We start from the raw sequence: 19710 nt of genomic DNA, 5'->3' as shown, positions 1-19710 counted from the left end.
AATTTTGCAGCACTCAAGGTCCCAGTGCACACAGTGATCTCCATCAAGTTTGAAACCAGCACGGCTCTTAGAGCTGGCCTTAGTAAGGGAGATGAACAGGTGGATAGTCCAACAGAACTCCAGCATTGCTCTGTGGAGAAAGGAGAACCCTCCAGATGGACAACCATTTCTGCAGCACTCCACCAATCAGACCTGCATAGTAGAGTGGAGGGAGAAGCCACTACCCAGAATCTGAACCTTTTCTTGGCAGCAGGCACTGGGAGATCAGTCAGGGTCAAGGAAAAGATGAATGGAGCGATGTACAGAGATATCCTCGACGATGGTAAATGTACTGATTCTTATATAGCGCTTTTCTACTCTCCTGGAGCACATGCTAACTAACATTCATACACATTCATACTCTGATGGATGTAATGGAGAGCAGATGACCTGCTCTACCTCCTGAGCTACAGCCACCTACTCCAAAGTGTTCTGGATCTCAGAAAGGGTCGAAGGTTAGTCTTCCAACATGACAATGACCCTAAGCACACGGCCAGTTTAACAAAGGAATGGGTTCAGGTTGATGTTGTGAATGTCCTCGAGTGCCCTGGTCGGACACCGGAGTTGAACCCAAATGAACATGTGAAACGGCTGTGTACCAACACTCCTCATCCACCCTGATGAAGCTTGACAGGTTCTGCAGCGAGGAATGGGAAAAATCAGATTCCGACTTAAAAAGACTTAACATATAACGTTTTTGTTTTTTATATTTAATATATTTGCAAGAATTTCAAGCAAAGTTTTTTCACTTTGTCTTTATGAGGTGTTGTGTGTAGAGTTTTGAGGGAACACGAATTTAATCAATGACCTAACCCCACTAACTGCATGTCTTTGGACTGTGGGTGGATGCTGGAGTACCAGGAGGCAACTGTGCTAACCACTGTTCCACCCATATGTATTATAAGTACTCCTTAAAAGATAAAGGACAATGATGGGAGGAGAACACATGTTAAATAAGCAAAAAACATCAATACAAAAACACCAGTAGGAAGATACGATGAGTCAAAATACTCTTTATTTTTCTCAGATTTTGAAATAATATGCAGGTGATCAGGGGGCAAATATAGAAGGGAAGTAACTGGTCAAAAAAAGAGAGGGACATGAGAAGCCTTTGCTCTAAGATCAGGAGGTAAAGAGGATCCTAGGATCATGAAAATGTGCTCGAACTAACTGCACAGTCAAAAATTCTGCTATTTAACTATTTGTTCTTATAGTTTCTTTCTAAATGTTGCTCATCATATTTTATACAATTTATCAATACGAGAGTTTCTTTCTTCTGCCCCAGCAGCACTCACAGCAGCTGCCAGGTAAACTTAGTGTTGTATTGTTGAACAACTAGTGTGCTTAAGAAATATTACACTGTTCCAAATATAGTAATGTCAAAGTATCTTACTGTATATTTTACAGTCTTTCTAGAATATCATTACATTTACATAAGTAGACTGTGATTTTACATGTCAAAGGTAAAATAACATAACATCACTGTAAATATAAAACACAATTTACTTGTTTTAAATATATTTTTTGTACATATGCATATTCAGATTGTAAAAATACATTCAGAAATGTATCATAACTTCACAAATATTTGTCTGTTATGTGAGAGAATGATCTGTTAAATTCAAATGTAATACTATGTAAAAATATATAAAATGATCGAAAATGAATGAGAATAATCAATAATTAAAGGAGTGTTTGAATTATAATTGTGCTGAAAATCTCATGTCATCTAGGTCTGATTCAATAATTCAGAGGTAACGAGTGAAAATATAATTAATAGGAATAAAAACTGAAAAAAACATGTAAAACATTGCACGGCCACGCTGTGCTAATTATATATTTTAAAAAATAAATGTAGAGGTAGGAATTGCAATTAATATAAATCTCAAAGTATTCCCAACATTCCTGAACAGAAATAGGCCTCTGCACCTGGGGTGAGGGTGTGGCCATGAAAACAATGTGACATGCCATTGGATGTTGGGACACATAATAAGATGACGCTAAGCATCGGCCAATGAATGTGAACTAACAACCACATGGTCGCGGGTATGGCTGCACTGCAGGAAAACATCGTAATATAAAAGTATTTTACTGCATTTTACAGTTTTGTTCTTCTAGAACATCATTAAAGTTACGTAAATAGACTGATTTCACATTTCAAATGTAAATTAACGTTAAATCACTGTAATGTAATAAAACATCATTTTCATGATTATTCAATGTATCTGTCTGTACATGAGCATATTTAGATGTTAAAATACATTCACAAATGTATCAGGATTTCACAAATATTTGTCCGTTATTTGAAAGATCGAACTGTTGAATTTAAATGTAATGCTATAGAAAAGCATATAACATGATGCTTGTGTTACATCACATAAGTATTATTATCATTGCTATTTAGGGCGATCGTGGCTCAAGAGTTGGCAGTTCGCCTTGTGATCAGAAGGTTGCCAGTTCGAGCCCCGGCTCGGACACTCTCAGTCGTTGTGTCCGTGGTCAAAACTCTTTGCCTACTGGTGAGGGGCCGATGGTGCGATATGGCAGCCTCGCCTCTGTCAGTCTGTCCCAGGACGTACAATCCATTATTATTTAAACCAACTGTTAACTGTATATTTCTGTACATTTACGTATTATGATTCATATTGCCACATTCATAGACCTTGTTTATAGGTAATTTCATTGTTTGATCACGTTAAAATGTTTCTAATTTAATGTCTAAACGCACTTGGAAAAGGCAGAATCCCATGTAAAATGTAAAATTAGCGCAACAAACTCTATTTACATTACTGGAAATAACCGAATTCTTATGAGGAAGTTATTTTCTGTTACTTTACGGTAGTATTTTGGCGCCCCAGCTGCCAGAATATTACCGTTTTTTTAAGATGTTTTTTTTAAAAACAGTGTAGCGTTTGTGTTACACACATTAATAGGACAGAATTTTCTGTTACCTGAGCAGTAGCAAAGCTCTCACACTTGATGGTGCCAAAGGACAGATTATTTTCCAAAGCAGTATGGCACACTGTGACTACAACAATCAGAGAGGGCTGAAATATTGCCAGCCTAATAGACAAGACACAGGAACAAATAAAACTGTTGTACTAGTGAAGTAGGTACAGGAAGCTGTGTTCAATGAGGCTGACCTGAATCCAGTCCTTTAATGTCAAATCTTACTGTTACAAACACTCGTCATCATCAGGATTATTATCATTAGCAACATCATGTGAAGAGTCCAATAAACCCGGAGCGGCCTTTGAACTTCCTCTCTTTACCATCAAGTGCTTGTTGTCATTTGGATGATCCATTTTCACCTTGATCCTAATTTAGCATCAAAGTGATTTCACCTGCATGTAACCCTCAACCTAACCTGACAAAATGATGTGGATATGGCCTGGAGCGGTCCACAATAGATGCATCACGAGCATTTCTTATAGTTGTATTTTTTTAAATTTGAAATTTTCTGTCTTTTAATATTAGGGACGCAATCAGCTCACTTATTGTAAAATAAATAAAGTGGCACGACACTATCTATAGCCTGAAAGGTCCATAAGTATTTGAACAATGTTTTGTTATTTTACCTCTGAACACCAGCATAATGCTTTCTAAATACAAAATGTAGTTGAAGTGCTGACTTCAGCTTTATTTCAAGGGGGTTTAAAAATATTGTAATATGAATTAGAGCCATTTTCATAAATAGTCCTCAGTTTTTAGGAGCTCAAAAGTAGTTGGACAAACAAATCTAAGAATTATTATAATACTTGGATTAAAATCCTTTGCAGTAAATGACCATCTGAAATGGAGTTGACTAAATTCAGTATTTTCTACTTTAAGGTGCTCTGCTAGGCCTTCCAGGCTTCAGGTTTACCTTCAGTAACTGAAATTTATTTGGTGCCAGGCAACCAAAACCTAATAATCACACATGACCACAGCTGGACTGGGACAAAAAATGGGCCCTGACATTTTTGCTCCAGGTGGCCACCATGACCGTTAAAAAAACAAAACAAAAAAACCCAAGAAAAAAAAATCAAAAGTTGTAGAACACCCCAATTTTTCCATTTTTTTAATGGAAAATTCTGCAGTTTAATGTGTGTCACTTGTAGGTTGTTTTGCTTTCATTCTTCTGTCCAGTTCATCCCAAACCAGCTCGATGGGGTTTAAGTCTGGAGACTGTGCTCAACACTCCATGTTTTCAAGCTTGTTCTTTTTTCCTGAGGAAGTTCTGGCATTAGTTTTGGATCATTATCTTGCAGTAGGATGAACCCTTGACCAATACAGGCGCATACCAGAGGGCACTGCATGGTGCTGCAGAAAGCTGTGCTAGCTGTTTTGGTTCAGGGTGCCTATGAGGGAAAAATGTCTTCAAAATGGGCTTTGACCCAAACATTTTACACACAAACAAAAACAAACACCAATAAGCACTGAGAACAAAAAAACCCCATAACTAAACCTAAAACACCCCGTTTCTGACAAGCACTTGGCTGGTCCTGCTGAGCAGGCATTGTGTTTTCAAAGTCCTCAGCCCTTGGTCACGCCTTTTGATTCACTGATCCACACCACCAGGATCTACAGCAAAGGTATCAGAATGTCATTTGGACTGGAGTGGTGTAGCCAGATGGTCACGAAGACAGGGAAGGTAGTCAGAACTGATGGGATCGAACTACCAGACGCAACATCGCAGACATCGAGGACAGCTACAAGTACCTGGGAATCCCACGGGCAAATGGGAACCACAAAGACTTTATGGACATATATGGTTTGATTTGTATGGTTTTGTGGATTGGATGGGTTGTTGTGAACATCTGGTGAGAAATATATTTACTTGACCTGCCTGTTTAGTACTTATTTTACCGCCTTACACTTTCAAAATGTACTTGATTAACCATTTGAAAAGTCAAGATGTTGGCCATTTTTTAAGATGTCCACCAAAACAACATAAAAGAGCACATATTCTCATAGAAATGTCCATTGTTGATTTCCTGTTATTAAGAACCTAACTGTAGAATATATACGCAGATTAATTCTATTATTTTGAAAATAATATTCAGTGAGCTTTGTTATGTGTAGACATTTGCTTTTTAACCGATCAACAGATTGTTGCAAGAAACAAAAACATTTTATTAATCAAAATGGAGGAAATGCACCAGTGGAAGCAAGTCAGTGTTCACTGCAAATGACAAGTGCAGCTGCACAGTGCAGTGCAAGCAAGTCAATGTCAATAGCATTCTGCCCTGCACTCATGGTTGCATCCACACTGGCATGTAGCTATGGCTGATAGGACATGCTGAAACAAAGGCACCGGCTCTACCAGCTCATACACTCCGTGCACTACAGGAGGTGTATAAACAGGTAACCACATGCAATAAACAAGAAGTACTCTGAGAGTGCAAACCTTTACCAAGGCAACTCACTCTCGGGGCAGTAATTACTGTACAGGGAATAGTATTGTATTTTGTATATGTTCATTTTCTTTTCTTTGTTCTCTTTAAACATATTTTAACAAGTTTATATTGCAGTAAAAGACACATTTTGGGGTCAACTTGAAAGAAAAGCAGATGTGAAATTTACAAACTGAAATTAGAGGTTTTGATATGCATGATTTAATGTGATATTTACATTCCCCATATAGCCGTATCTTTTTGAGCACTATTAAGGATAAGACATTTTATGAAAGTATGGCCCTAGTCACATTATGTCCCCTTATCCCCTGTCCCAGGGTCAAGTTCACGTGTCTTAGTCCAAGTCTGTTTGTGTGTTAGTGTTACTTCCTGTTTTGTTTGATAGTCTCCTTCCTAGTGTGAGTGATGTTCAGGTTTGGGGTTCCTGTGTCGTTAGTTATGCTTTTGTTCAGCTGTGTTCCCATGTGTTTCCACTCCAGTTCATTGTGGGTGTTGTGTTTGTCTGTTGCTTAGCTTAGCATGTTGTTGTCAGTTTGTAGTTATTTGCCTAGTCTTCCATGCTCAAGTGTAGTTTTGCTTTTGTTTTTAATCAACAATAAACGTGTGATTTTCAGCGAGGTCAAGTAAACAAAGTTTTATCAGAACTCATTTAAAACTTTGAGCTATCGTGTTTACATACAGCATGGCTTTGCGGGTGTGACTAGAACTACTAACATAATAATGTGATGAAAGTACAAAATAAATCACCTGTAGGTTATTGTGAATAGCAACAATTATATGTCAGTATGCTTCATAACATACAAATTAACACCAAGATGATGAAAATATGTAAATGACATTCCAATTCCAGTCAGAAATATTATAATTCTGATCATGCATCAGTACATTTCCATATTTTTATATCTATAAAAAGAAAGCTGACACTTGTGAGACTTTATCAAAGGTGTGAGCATCACAGCAGAGGCCTTTGTGTCAAAGTAGCTGAGGATGAAACAGAGAAAAGCATGAAGGAGATTTTCCTGGCCTGGTTTTTATAGCAGATGACCTTAAAATATTCTGCAGTCGGTCAAAAACGAAAGAAAACCATGAATCAACATATGAACATTACCTGATGTTGCTGAAGTGAAGCAGAGCAAAGTTACAGCAGTTTTATTACAGACACAGCGTTTTGCAATTTTGCATAATTTTAAAAAGTTTAAATTTGTTCAGTATTGAACGGCAGAAATGAGGCTTTCTTTTTTGAAAGTAAGTAAAAGGAAAAAAACAGCGTTCGACAGGCTGTAAACAACTTGTGCGTAACAAGCAAGCGAATAATGCAGAAAACAGATTTTTAGACGGGAAACTACAGAGAGAGAGAGAGAGAGAGAGAGAGAGAGAGAGAGAGCGAGCTGTGCATCGTGTTGGAAGCAAAACAGCAAAAGTCAGAGTTGTTGTTGTTTATGTGAAGCGTAGTTTGGATCTTCTTTTGCTGCTGGTTCGGTCAATATTGTTTGGAGAGAGATAAAACCTGCAGCTTCAGAATTGGCGCAAAAAGGGCGTAAACACAAAGCTCGGACCCGCCGAAACATCAAAATCAGAATTCTGATGCGTCGGCGGGGTGGAGCTTTGTGTTTACGTCTTTGTGCAGAATCCGTGTTCCTGCTCTCATTTACTGTTTTAGCTGTTTGGTGGTTGAAATTTTGTGAGGTTTAACCTGAGATTCTGGCATTTCGGGCAAAAATAAATTTCTATTTAAAAATTGATTCAGGATTTTAATGAATCAATATCACGTTATCCAAGCTAGAATCGATTTTAATCGATAAATCGAAAATCAAAACCCACCCCTAATTGAAGTGGCATAACCAAAGTCTGGTCGTCAAACAGGCCATCGAAGCTCAAAAACTCTGGGGAAACAATTTTTCCAGAGAGACGTGAAAGACTCACTGACAGTTATTGCAAATGCCTAATTGCAGTTCTTGCTGCCAAGGGTTGCACGGGTTAATAGGTGGCAATTACTTTTTCACACAGGCTTATGAAATAATTAAATTTTTTCAATTTTATTCATACAATGGCAACACATACACAACAACAGTCGCCTCAAGATGCTTTATATTGTAAGGTCGACTCTACAATAATACATACAGAGAAAAACCCAACAATCATATGACCACCTATGAGCAAGCACTTTGGCGACAGTGGGAAGGAATAACTCCCTTTTAACAGGAAGAAACCTCCGTCAGAACCAGGCTCAGGGAGGGGCGGGGCCATCTGCTGCTGGGGAGAGAGAAGGAAGACAGGATACAGACATGCTGTGGAAGAGAGACAGAGATTAATAGCAGGTATAATAATTTAAAACTCTATTTTATGGGTTTATGCTTGTCGAATATTACATTATTTCCATCCATCCATCCATTCGCTTCCGCTTATCCTTTTCAGGGTCGCGGGGGGCGCTGGAGCCTATCCCAGCTGTCATAGGGCGAGAGGCGGGGTAAACCCTGGACAGGTTGCCAGTCTGTCGCAGGGCCAACACACAGGGACAGACAACCATTCACTCACATATTCACACCTAGTGGCAATTTGGATTATCCGATTAACCTATCCCCACAAGCTGCATGTCTTTGGACGGTGGGAGGAAGCCGGATCACCCGGAGGGAACCCACGCAGACATGGGGAGAACATGCAAACTCCACACAGAAAGACCCCGGCCTGATGTTGGAATTGAACTCAGGACCTTCTTGCTGTGCAGCAACAGTGCTAACCACCGTGCCACCGTGCTGCCGACATTATTTCCATGTATGCTTAAAGTATGTATTATTTGCATCATGAGTAGATCTTATTCTAAGATGCTACGACTACTACTAAAAATCATTATCATCATAATATGCAATGTGCCTGTGTCTGCAGCAACCTGGTGAGAATTATCACCAACTCTGCAAGTCCCCTCTCATCACTGGTTTTAAGCCTCTTTACAGTCATTGTGTTAGTTTTGCTGAAGCACTTTGATTTACATTGTGCGATATTTTACACAGAAGCTGTTCAGTTCAAGTATCAGTGCATTATTTACCAGAATGTACTGAGGCTGGTTTGGAACTTTTATTGTATATATTATGCCGTCCCTCTGTATTGAGTGGTACATGAGTGCATGTTTAGCAACAGTAAAGCAACTCTTCCTGCATGTACCGTGTGGACTGAGTGACTAGATTCTTTGCCCTTATATGGATAGAATAGAAATAAAAAAAGCAGTGGATTTCAATAGTTGTAACATATGAAGGGAAACAGCTAGAATTCACATTCCTAAGCACTGGGTGCAGTTTGCTGTGAGAGGACACTGGAATCCAAAACCTATTTTGTCTCTTGATTGTTTTTTTTAAACTATCAATACCATCATATTTGCACACTTCTATCCGGTCGTTAAGTGATGACGTGTTGAATCCTGCTTCCGGGCCTAAAGTAGTCTGCGTTTAATATGGCTTTTGTGTTGTTAACATGTTTAATGTTTTGTATTTTCTTCTATTTAATCTCAAAAAGCTCCTAAAACAGTCAGTGATCACTGTTGACCTCCCTCGGCTTTTATTACCGCTAATCATTTATTTAAGCTCAGTTTTTAAAACTTTAGGATGTAACTACAGCCCAGCCCATGCAGCAGTATATGAATGACTAACCTCGTATTGTGGATGGATTATCTCAGTTGTTCTCCTGGCTGAAGTTTGGTCCTTTTACAGCATCCTGCCATGCGATTACATTTGTTCCTGACCACCGAGAACACTCACGTTAACTTTTATCCAGTGGGAAAAAAAGTTAGCTTGTTTATATTATGCTAACATAGCTGTGTCGCTAGCGGTCACGTAGCACATCATTATATACCAGCTAGCCAAACTTCAGTAACCCTACAAACGTCACTGCTGTTTAGTTTTCTGTCTTCATTTATGTTGGAAGTGATAACAGAGCTGTACGTTTTAATTTGGTTCCAAAACCCCGCAGTCAGGACATGCTATATTGTATTTAGATAGAAGCTAGCGAGCTAACTTCCTGCTAACTTCTAACTCCGTTAAATGTCATAAATCCCGTTTTCATGGATGCCTGGATGTTAAACTCAATTGTTACACCTGGTAGAGCAGAGCGCTGATCATTTTATTAAAGATGAAAGACTTTAGACAGTTTTTCAACTCTCAGTAATGCCATAGTGATCGTTTGATATACGGACCTGCAGCGGAGTTTAGGCCCAGACACGGCTAGTGACGTCAGACTTAACAACCGGATTCCACACTAGATTTTTTTGTCTGTCTTTGATCATATTTTTTTTATTGCCCTGTACAGTTTCTTATATCCTGTTTTATATTTTATATTATTTACTTTGGTGTTTGCTCCATCTACCTGTCACTTTGCTGCTGGAACACATGATTTCCCAATGAGGGATATTCTACTCTATTCTATTCTATTTCATATTTGAGATATAATGTTCCCATATAAAACTTGTAATCAGATCAGACTTTGTAATGACAGATGGGCGATCGTGGCTCAAGAGTTGGGAGTTCGCCTTGTAATCGGAAGGTTGCCGGTTCGAGCCCCGGCTCGGACAGTCTCGGTCGTTGTGTCCTTGGGCAAGACACTTCACCTACCGCCTACTGGTGTTGGCCAGAAGGGCCGATGGCGCGATATGGCAGCCTCGCTTCTGTCAGTCTGCCCCAGGGCAGCTGTGGCTACAACTGTAGCTTGCCTCCACCAGTGTGTGAATGTGAGAGTGAATGGGTGGATGACTGGACGTGTAAAAGCGCTTTGGGGTCCCTAGGCGGGACTAGTAAAAGCGCTATACAAATACAGGCCATTTACCATTACTGACTAAATTACTGCATTTCTTTTTAAAAATGTATCGTTAATAATACAGAAAATTATTACCACAGAATATTTTTCTTTGTATTTATGCCTGCAGTGTACTCTTCCCCATGGTCTTTAGAATTTTCAAAAATGTTTAAAATTTTACAAAATTCAAACAGAGAAGAGGAAATGACTAAAAACAAACAAAACTCTGTTTCAGAGACTTTGCTTTAGTCTAGACTTCCTGAAACTGATATTTTAGGTGAGCTATGATTTAACATGCACTAGGTGCCTTTCCCTGATTTGTCACATGACACTTTCCCAGAAGAAGACAAAGACTTTTAAATGGATGAGAATTTCAGGTGAACTTTGTTGTCTATGATGTATCAGAAGATGCAGTCCAAATGATGCTCTGAAACTCTTCATATAAACCGTTCCTCTGCCTATGATCCATCAGCTGTTTTACAGGTACTCTTTTAAGGAGCTAAACTAATCATATTAAAGACTGAATAATTAGTCTGCTTAAAGACTAAACTTTGAGCAGTGTTGTCAGAGTGTGACCTGTTAGCCAGAAGTTAAAACTGAAAGTTCAATCAGAGACGGGAAGTCTAAATAGATTAGTAGTATTAAAGGTAGCTGTATATAATGGTATGTCTATGGGATGGTTATGAATAAGTTTTTCACTAATGGTTAACATTTTATTTCTGAAGAAATTCATGAAATGAATAATAGTTAAAGGTTAAAAGAATGTCCTGCTCGACAGAGCTCTGGATCTTTGTCAGCCTGGTTACAGTGCTGAGAATAAGGCCAGCTCCTCCTGTATAACACTGAATAATGCTTATTCCAATGAACTTCAGTGACCGACACGACTTCTAAGCATCTATCTGTTTATATCTTCAACTTAAAAGAAACCTGAACATGATGACTGACATCACTTCTTACATCTTTCCCCATAAGTCAGAGCGGTTCCCACAAAGTGACTCCAAACAAACAGTTTTGTCTTCAGAGCGTTAGGACATGAGCAATGCACACACACAAACACACACACACACTAATAAAGTGAACTGATGAATGGGTCTACTTTCAGTAAGGTGGCGTTTGTAGTGGAATGATCCGTCATTTAGCAGAGATGGCCTGATGTTATAAGAGACTGAGAGAAAACAGAGAAGAGACGGATGACGAGGTGAATGAGACCATAACAGATCCATAGCCAATATTTCCACATCACTGGCTGTTGCTGTTTTGAACAATAAACACACACACATGCAACAGTCTGCGTGGGTGAGCCATGTTACAAAACAAGCTGTTGCACCAATTGAACTGGTCAGAGACGTTCCCTTTCTCAAAGGCAACTAAACCATACTTCTGAACGTCACATCAATACTTACGAAATTTTGATTTAAATGTCAACATTTAGATAAGAATAACATTAAGGATCCAGGGAATTCAAGGTCAGTTGTGCCTTTGTGTAAATGCACATTGTTTGAAAGGACTAACACAATATTGGTTAGGAGGCAGGCACACCCACGAGGCTGTTGGTGGGACTCTGGTGCAGCGGTGCTGCCTGAGCAAGAAGTTTTTGATTGGCTGATTCTTCTTGTGTGGAGTTTGCATGTTCCTCCTGTGCCTGTGTGGGTCCTCTTCAGGCGTAAACACAGCTGAACGATGGGGTGGCTGTAGCTCAGGCGGTAGAGCAGAAGGTGATCGGAAGGTTGGTGGTTTGATTCCTGGCTTCCCCCAGACTGCATGCCAAATATCCTTGGGCAAGATACTAACCCCAGATTGCTCTCCGATGCATCCATCGAAGTGTGAATGTTAGTTAGAAAGCACTAAGAAAATGTGCTTGTGCACAGTAAAGCGCTTTAAGTGCTCAGAAGAGTAGAAAAGAGCAATATAAGAACCAGTCCACTTAGCTGAACCAAAGCACAACTAGAATAAGACCTTTTATGAACCAGTGTCACCTTTGGGACCGCTGCTAATTGTCTCAACCTTGCTTTTATTGAGGGGCAATTACGACACACCAGTCATTGTTTGCAACATCACCTTTTTCTGTGCTCGACCACATATTTGACAAATTCACACATGTCATGGATCTTACAATACCAGACTATTTCTAGCAGCATGACTTGTAAATACTTGACTTGCACACATAGATCCACATACACACAAACGGAGAGTAAGAACTTGCAATCATCTTTGACCTATGAGTTGTCTTTGTTCAGTCAGTCTCACTTCCTTGTTTTGGATGTGTGGATTCCCCTCATGACACACCACTGCTTCTGCTTGTGGCAATAACAAATCATGAGATATCAATCACTCCATTTATGGCCAAAATACTTAATGTTTAGCAGCCCTGTGACATAAAGCTAAGATTTGTCCTTTGTAATCATCACAAATCAGGTAATGCTGGCAATGCTGACAATGTGGTGCAGGAATTTGCTCTTTGCCCAGTTCAACAATGTGCAATAGTGACTGATTCTACATATTAAAAGCAGATGCAACTGCTAAATGTTGATTGGTTGACAAGTGGGCTGGAACGGAGCAGGGAGCCGTAGGGAAGTTCACAGGAAACGGGAGAACTGCGAAAAAATTTCAAAAAATCAAAAATGAAACCACAGACAGTGGCTGCAGTGGACTCGTCATTGTTTTTACCACGGCTGTACTTCAGCTCTTTGTAACTTTGCTCTTCTCCACAGCTGGCTCGCGGGCCAACAACAACATGAGCAACAGTGGCCCATAGACGGGTTATAGCACATATACAGAGCTCACTGCAGGCAGACTGACGGGCCCTGCAGCAGAGCAGACAGCAAACACTTGCTCTGTTCGACCTTAAGTTGTGTTTTAAAGCTGAAGGCTGACAAGATCAGTTTTATTGCTTAAATGACACATTTTGTGTGGTTTTCATCACAGTTAACTGAGTACAGAGTATTTAGATAATAACGAAATTAGATATCCTTTATTTGGATCTCTCAGCATGAGATCCAAAAAGATGTCAGTGAAAGGCTAAAAAACTAAATAAACCTATGAGAGAAATATCAGAAACTTTAGGAGTCTAAATAATCTCGTGCATTCAGGCCTGGAAGAACGCAGGGGACAACCAAGATGGTGCCAGGGTCTATCCGTCCTCCTAGACTTCTGCTCTGGGTTTGTTTGTTTCTGTCTGTCTCATCTCTCTGTGTTTGTTTGTGTGCTTCTGTGTTCATGGGAGGAACTCATCGTGGGTCCCTGCCCTTGACTGAGCACACCTGCTCTGCGTGAAGCCGCCATCAGGATCAATCTTCGCTGGGCTGTTAAACTGAAACGGTTAGTTGAAACCCTCACTCCAGCTACTCTGTGTGCTTTTGCGCTGCCTCTGCTGTTGTGGATTCTGACCCTCTGCCTTCCATGTGCACAGGTTCCTAGAAAGTGGTGAGCCCAACCCTGAGTTCATAGTGGATGTTTGTTTGTTGTAAATTATTTAATGACTGCAAATAAACGTACTGAACTGATCTTCCGAGTCTGCGCTCGAGTCCACCCGTCCATTAGCCTTCACAAATCTTTCTTTGGTTAAGAATGACCCTTTCAAAACATCCATATAAATCGAGAACAAAGCGCACTCTCAGATAGGCATATCATTGTCCTAGTCTACAATCAAGCAATGCCTCCATGTATGTAAATACAGAGGATTTATAATGAAGTGGAGAAGGAAATCACATGTTGGAGGCAATGTGTACGTAATGGGTATGTTGCCTGTGGAACCCAGTCCCAAGTGTAATACTGATGGAAGCAGCAGGATGCACGATGCAAGAGAAACATTTATTTGTCCCACACGTGGGGAATCTTTTTGGTCATGGCAGAAAGTACAAGAGCAGTAAAAAATTCAGAGAACAAAGAGAAAAACAACAGAGTAGAATAAGATAAACAGAATAACACATTTAGATACAAAATAGAAACAATACTATATGCAATAGAATAAAATACTTTGTTACATAGGGAAAATTGTGTGTGTGTGTGTGTGTGTGTGTGTGTGTGTGTGTGTGTGTCTGCGTGTGTGTGGTCCTCTGCAGAGACCATGCTGCAGGATGAATTCTGAGGTGTATTCAGTATATTCTCTATACTCAGATTTAGCCAAATTATTCAGAAATCACTGGACAGCACTTCACTGTGAAATCTAATCACACAAAGCATACCACAGTGTATCTCATCATGTTATAGGCTTATTCCAAAAGGGACTAACTGTGTCCCACCTTAAAATTCTGCACACAATACCTCATAATGACAAAGTGAAAAAAGTTTGTTTGAAAGTCCAAATTTTGTTAAAAATGAAAAAGAAAAGAAAAAAGAATCATATGACATATAGATAAGTATTCACCAAAAGCAAGTATTTTTTAGTATAATGCCACAAGCATTATACTCAACTGTTATTTTGAGACAGTTTCTCCTATTCCTCTTTGCCGTCTCCATCAGGTTGAACGAGGATAAGAGAGCGCAGGCCTTTTCAGATCTGTCCAGAGATGCTTAGTTGGGTTCAAGTCTGGGCTCTGGCTGGGCCACTCAAGAAGAATCACAGAATGGTCCTGAAACCACTCCTTTGTTATCTTGGCTGTGTGCTTAGGGTCATTGTTCTGCTGGAAGATGAGCCTTCACCCCAAAGTCCTCTGGAGCAGGGAGGATATTTCTGTATCTTGCTGCATTCATCTTTCCCATGACCCTAACTAGTCTCCGAGTTCCAAACTGAGTCTCCGAGCTGCCAAAAGAAATACCCTCAGTATGAGGCTGGCGCCACTATGCTTCACCGTAGAGATGTTATTGGCCAGGTGATAAGCAGCACCTGGTCTCCTCCAGATATGATGCTTGGCATTCAGACCAAAGAATTCATCAGACCAGAGAATTTGTTTCTCTAAGGCGTCTGAGAACCCTTTAGATGTCTTTTGGCAAACTCCAGGCAGGCTGTCATGTGCCTTTTACTGAGGAGTGGCCTTCATCTGACTGATGGAGTGCTGCAGAAACAGTTTTCCTTCAGGAAGGTTCTCCTCTCTCCACAGAGCAATGCTGTAGCTTTGTCAGACCATCATGTTCTCGGTCATCTCCTTGACTACTCTCCTTTGGCTGCCTACACAGTCCTAGTCATTCCAAACTTTTCCCATTTGCAGATGATGGAGGCCACTGTGCTTATTGGGACCTTCAGTGCTGCACAAATGTTTCTGTTCTGACTACTGTCAAATCTGTACGTTTGTTTTGTTTGGGTAGTGCACTGGCCCTTTAAGAGAAAGGCATGGTCCGTGTGCAGACAGGAGAAGTGTCAGAAAGATCCAGGTGTTTAACTCCTGGATAGTAGAAAGTGGTTCTACGAGGCCAGTACAGTTTCTGTTCCCTTCCCCCGGTCTGTGCCATGCTACGATGATGTCTCAGAGGTGTTCAGACAATTTTTTGAACTTCATGGCTTTGTTTGTGATGTGACATGTCTTCTATGGAGCCTGTGTATGTTCCTTTCCAAATCACTGCGAATGAATTTACCACTGGTTGACTCCAATCAAGTTGGCATGTACAAATCAACCCAAGATTGTTTATGGTATGATTAGGCCAGGGTTAGGCAACTCGAGGCCTCAAGTGCCCGTGTCCTGCATGTTTTAGATCTGTGTGATGGACCGAGCAGTGAAGGAAACTTAGGCACAGGTTAAAGTCCAAAAAAATGATTTTTTTTATTTAACCCAAAAACATAATTGGTTAAATCATGCAAAAAGAATCAAAATCTTGGGCCCATAAAAGAGGTCAAAATAACAGAACTCTACTCAAAGTTGACAACACTACTGATAACTCAAACAAACCGACCTAACTTAACGAGACAAAGGGGAAACTTAAATAGTGGCTGATCAGCCCACAAAAACAGGAGAAGGGGTAAAATACACAAAACCTAACTAAACCTAACATAATGAACTCCAATTCCCCCCCATGGTCCCGAGTTATGGCATGAACCAATTTGCAGTCTTCCTTTAAAGCTGGCTCCGCCCCTTTTGCACCTCTTGGCTCCTTAATCGAGGGACTGGAACAGCTGCAACTAAGGTAACTCAGAAAACAAAAGATTAATCATACATAACAGTGTAAACTAAAATGTGCGCACTTATTTTAGAATACAGTGTTATGTGGATATGTGAATGAACTCCTAACCAAAACCAGTTATTTATTGTACTGTAAATTAATTCCTATATTTAAAGACAAACAAATGTGAATGTGATGTTACTTATAAGCCTCCACACTAACATGCTGGGTATTACCACTGTGTGGCTGTAAGTGCAGCCATCACAATCAGTCTTTGATTTAACACAGCTGATTTAAATGGCTAAATTACCTCCCCAACATGTCTTGAAGTTCTCTAGAGGCCTGGAAATAAACTAATCATTTGATTCGGGTGTTATATTGGTTATATTTCAGGAGCAGCACAGCCAGTGGTTAGTGATCTTGCATATATAGCAAGAAGGTCCTGAATCCACTGCTTTTCTGTATAGAGTTTGAATGGTCTCCCCATATCTGCATGGGTTATCTCCGGGTACTCCGGCTTCCTCCCACAGTCTAAAGAAACAGTCCAAAAACATGCAGTTAGTGATTTTAGGTTAACTTCTGACTTTAAATTGATCGTAGGTGTGATCATGTGTTGGCCCTGTAATAAACTGTCAGCCTGTCTAGGGTTTTAGACCTAGACAGACATAGATAGGTCTCTCACCTGATGGCAGCTGGGATAGGCCCCACCCCTTCCACCCCACAACCTTCAATTGGACAAGTGAAAGAAAAAGGATGCTTACTTTCATTATCATTCTCAGGTTTATTAGTGATGAGATCACGGTCTCTGTTAGCAGGAAGCGGAGCTGTCTTGTCTTTAAAAACAGAACAAAATACAACATTTTTCAAATGTCTTCCAGTTGTAACCTTTTCTTTTCTGTTCTTAATTATTTATCTAATTGTCAGGTTCTAAAGATTAAACTACCATTGACATCTAAATTCTGTCTGCCATTGTAGCTGGCCCTCTATGTATAGATTCATGCTTTAATGACACTATTATTGTGGTCAGAGGAAATGATTCATCACAAACGTGTGTGTGTGTGTGTGTGTGTGTGTGTGTGTGTGTGTGTGTGTGTGTGTGTGTGTGTTTATACTGGATGCGTACAGATCATGACTCAGGCAGGAAATTATTTTTATGATCTTTTAGAGATGGAGGCTCAATTATTGAGTGCATAATACAATATAATATGCGAATAATGTCCCCACTACACAAAGACACGCACACAGAGCACGAGAGCAGTGAACAAACAACAACCTCTTGAACAAACATACTGTGCTTTCTCTCCCTGTATCAGTCCTGTTCCTTGTTTTACTTCTCATCTTCTTTGGTCTTTTCATCGTCCATGCATCACTCTATTTTCTTCTACTTCGTCATCCCTCTAAAACTTGATCATTATTATAATTTAGCCAGGGGTTTTTTTTTGGTCTTGTTCAACATAGAAGTTTTCACCATCACATCAAACTTGCAGTTTTTTCTACAAACTACAAACTGAATGTTACTGCTTTGTTACTTTTATCCAATTCAATTGATCAGACTTGAAATGCACGCACAGAACAATAGGAGGAAGCAAGGGGATATAATACACACTCAAAAATGACAATTTTACAGAGTAACAACCAACATTCTGATGATTTTGGCACCATTAAGCTAAACGATGTTGGGTGACTAGGAACAAAGGTGGTGTGATGTTTTTATATTATATTTGAGTGACTTTGACTTTGATATCTGAACTGAAAGGCAGATGTAGTTCAATTTCAATTCAATTCAATTCAATTTTATTTATATAGCGCCAAATCACAACAAAAGTCGCCTCAAGGCGCTTCATAGATACAGAGAAAAACCCAACAATCATATGACCCCCTATGAGCAGCACTTTGGCGACAGTGGGAAGGAAAAACTCCCTTTTAACAGGAAGAAACCTCCAGCAGAACCAGGCTCAGGGAGGGGCGGGGCCATCTGCTGCGACCGGTTGGGGTGAGAGAAGGAGTTAGTTGTAGTTAGTAGTTACTCATTTGTTGCTGACTCGGCATATTGCAGATTCAGTTCTGCAGTTTGGCTGCTACCATGTTGGATTTTTTTGAGACATTTTTGAAAGAGAGATTGAAATGCTAAAATATTAGCTGAGGATTGCAAATTTGATTAGCAAGCTGCACTTGAAAAATGCACTTAGCACTTAGTGCTAGGCTACTAAAATACTAGAACTTTATTTAAAAAAAAAAAAGCAGAGGAACTAATTTCCTGGATTGTCCACATTGTCAGATAATAACATTTGAAGTTCTCCAAAACGTTTTAGGGCCCTATTGAACAATGTGGAAGATTCTGATCTTGCTTCAGCGAGGTGGGTTTCCTGGGGAAAGGGGGGGGGGGGGGGGGGCAGGAAGGCTAAGTGTAGGCTGCAGAGATCCATGTGGTGGTGAGAAGAAGAAAGAAAACAGCTTGAGTTCTTACCAGAGTGCAGGTAAGTTGATTTGTGAGCCAGCAAAACGGGCGTCTCAGATGAGCAGCTATGAAGAGCATGGGGAAAAAGGGAGGGATCAAATGAACCTTTGAAAGGATTACAAACTGAAGGAGCTGAAGAATCACCACATCAATGGAAACGGTCTTTGTTATACTTGCCTTCAGGTGAAGACCTGAGTCAAGAACAAGAAACTCAAACAAAAAACCAAAACGCGGTTCTGTCGAATCACAACACCAACAAATCCTCACATATTTTAGGACATGCTAATGGTAAATGGACTGATTCTTATAGAGCGCTTTTCTACTCTCCCGGAGTACTCAAAGCGCTCTATACAACACGCCACATTCACCCAGTCACACCAGCACCACCTCTATACTGAGTGCTTTCTAACTACACTCACACACATTCATACTCCGATGGATGCATCGGAGAGCAACTTGGGGTTAGTATCTTGCCCAAGGATACTTGGCATGCAGACTGGAGGAGCCTGGGATCGAACCTCCAACCTTTCCATTAGTAGGTGACCTGCTCTAGAGCTGTTAGGTTTTAATGCTGCCTGTCTGATTCCTGCGCATTATTCGTTTCTGTAGCAGTTGATTACACTGATGAAAAATGTGAGGGGAAGGGTTGTGCTTGAATTTGTTAAGATTTACTAGTTTTGGCCGTCCGACTGGGGTCTGGAGTGTGGGGCCTCCCTGCTGCTGCGGAGTCGGGGCGGTCTGCTTCTTTCCACCCCAGGGAAAAGGGTAACACCACTTGGGTCTGGGTGCAGTTTCCCGCTCCAGGGGCAAGGGTACCTAGACCCAGGGCTTAGAGTACGCTTGGGGAGTGTGATTGTGTGTACAGCGTCTCTCTATGTCTGTCTCCACGTTGGTTGAGTGTTGAGTAACTGCATATGAGAGCATGAGGGTGGGAATGGATGTTTGTATCTGTGTGTGCCTGTGTGGCAGGATGAATGTTATTCTTTGGTTCCACCCACTTTCAGC

Source organism: Neolamprologus brichardi, chromosome 8 (genome assembly GCF_056152115.1).
Source record: "Neolamprologus brichardi isolate AB-2024 chromosome 8, ASM5615211v1, whole genome shotgun sequence".
Classification (NCBI taxonomy): domain Eukaryota; kingdom Metazoa; phylum Chordata; class Actinopteri; order Cichliformes; family Cichlidae; genus Neolamprologus; species Neolamprologus brichardi.
This window is presented reverse-complemented; position numbering follows the sequence as displayed.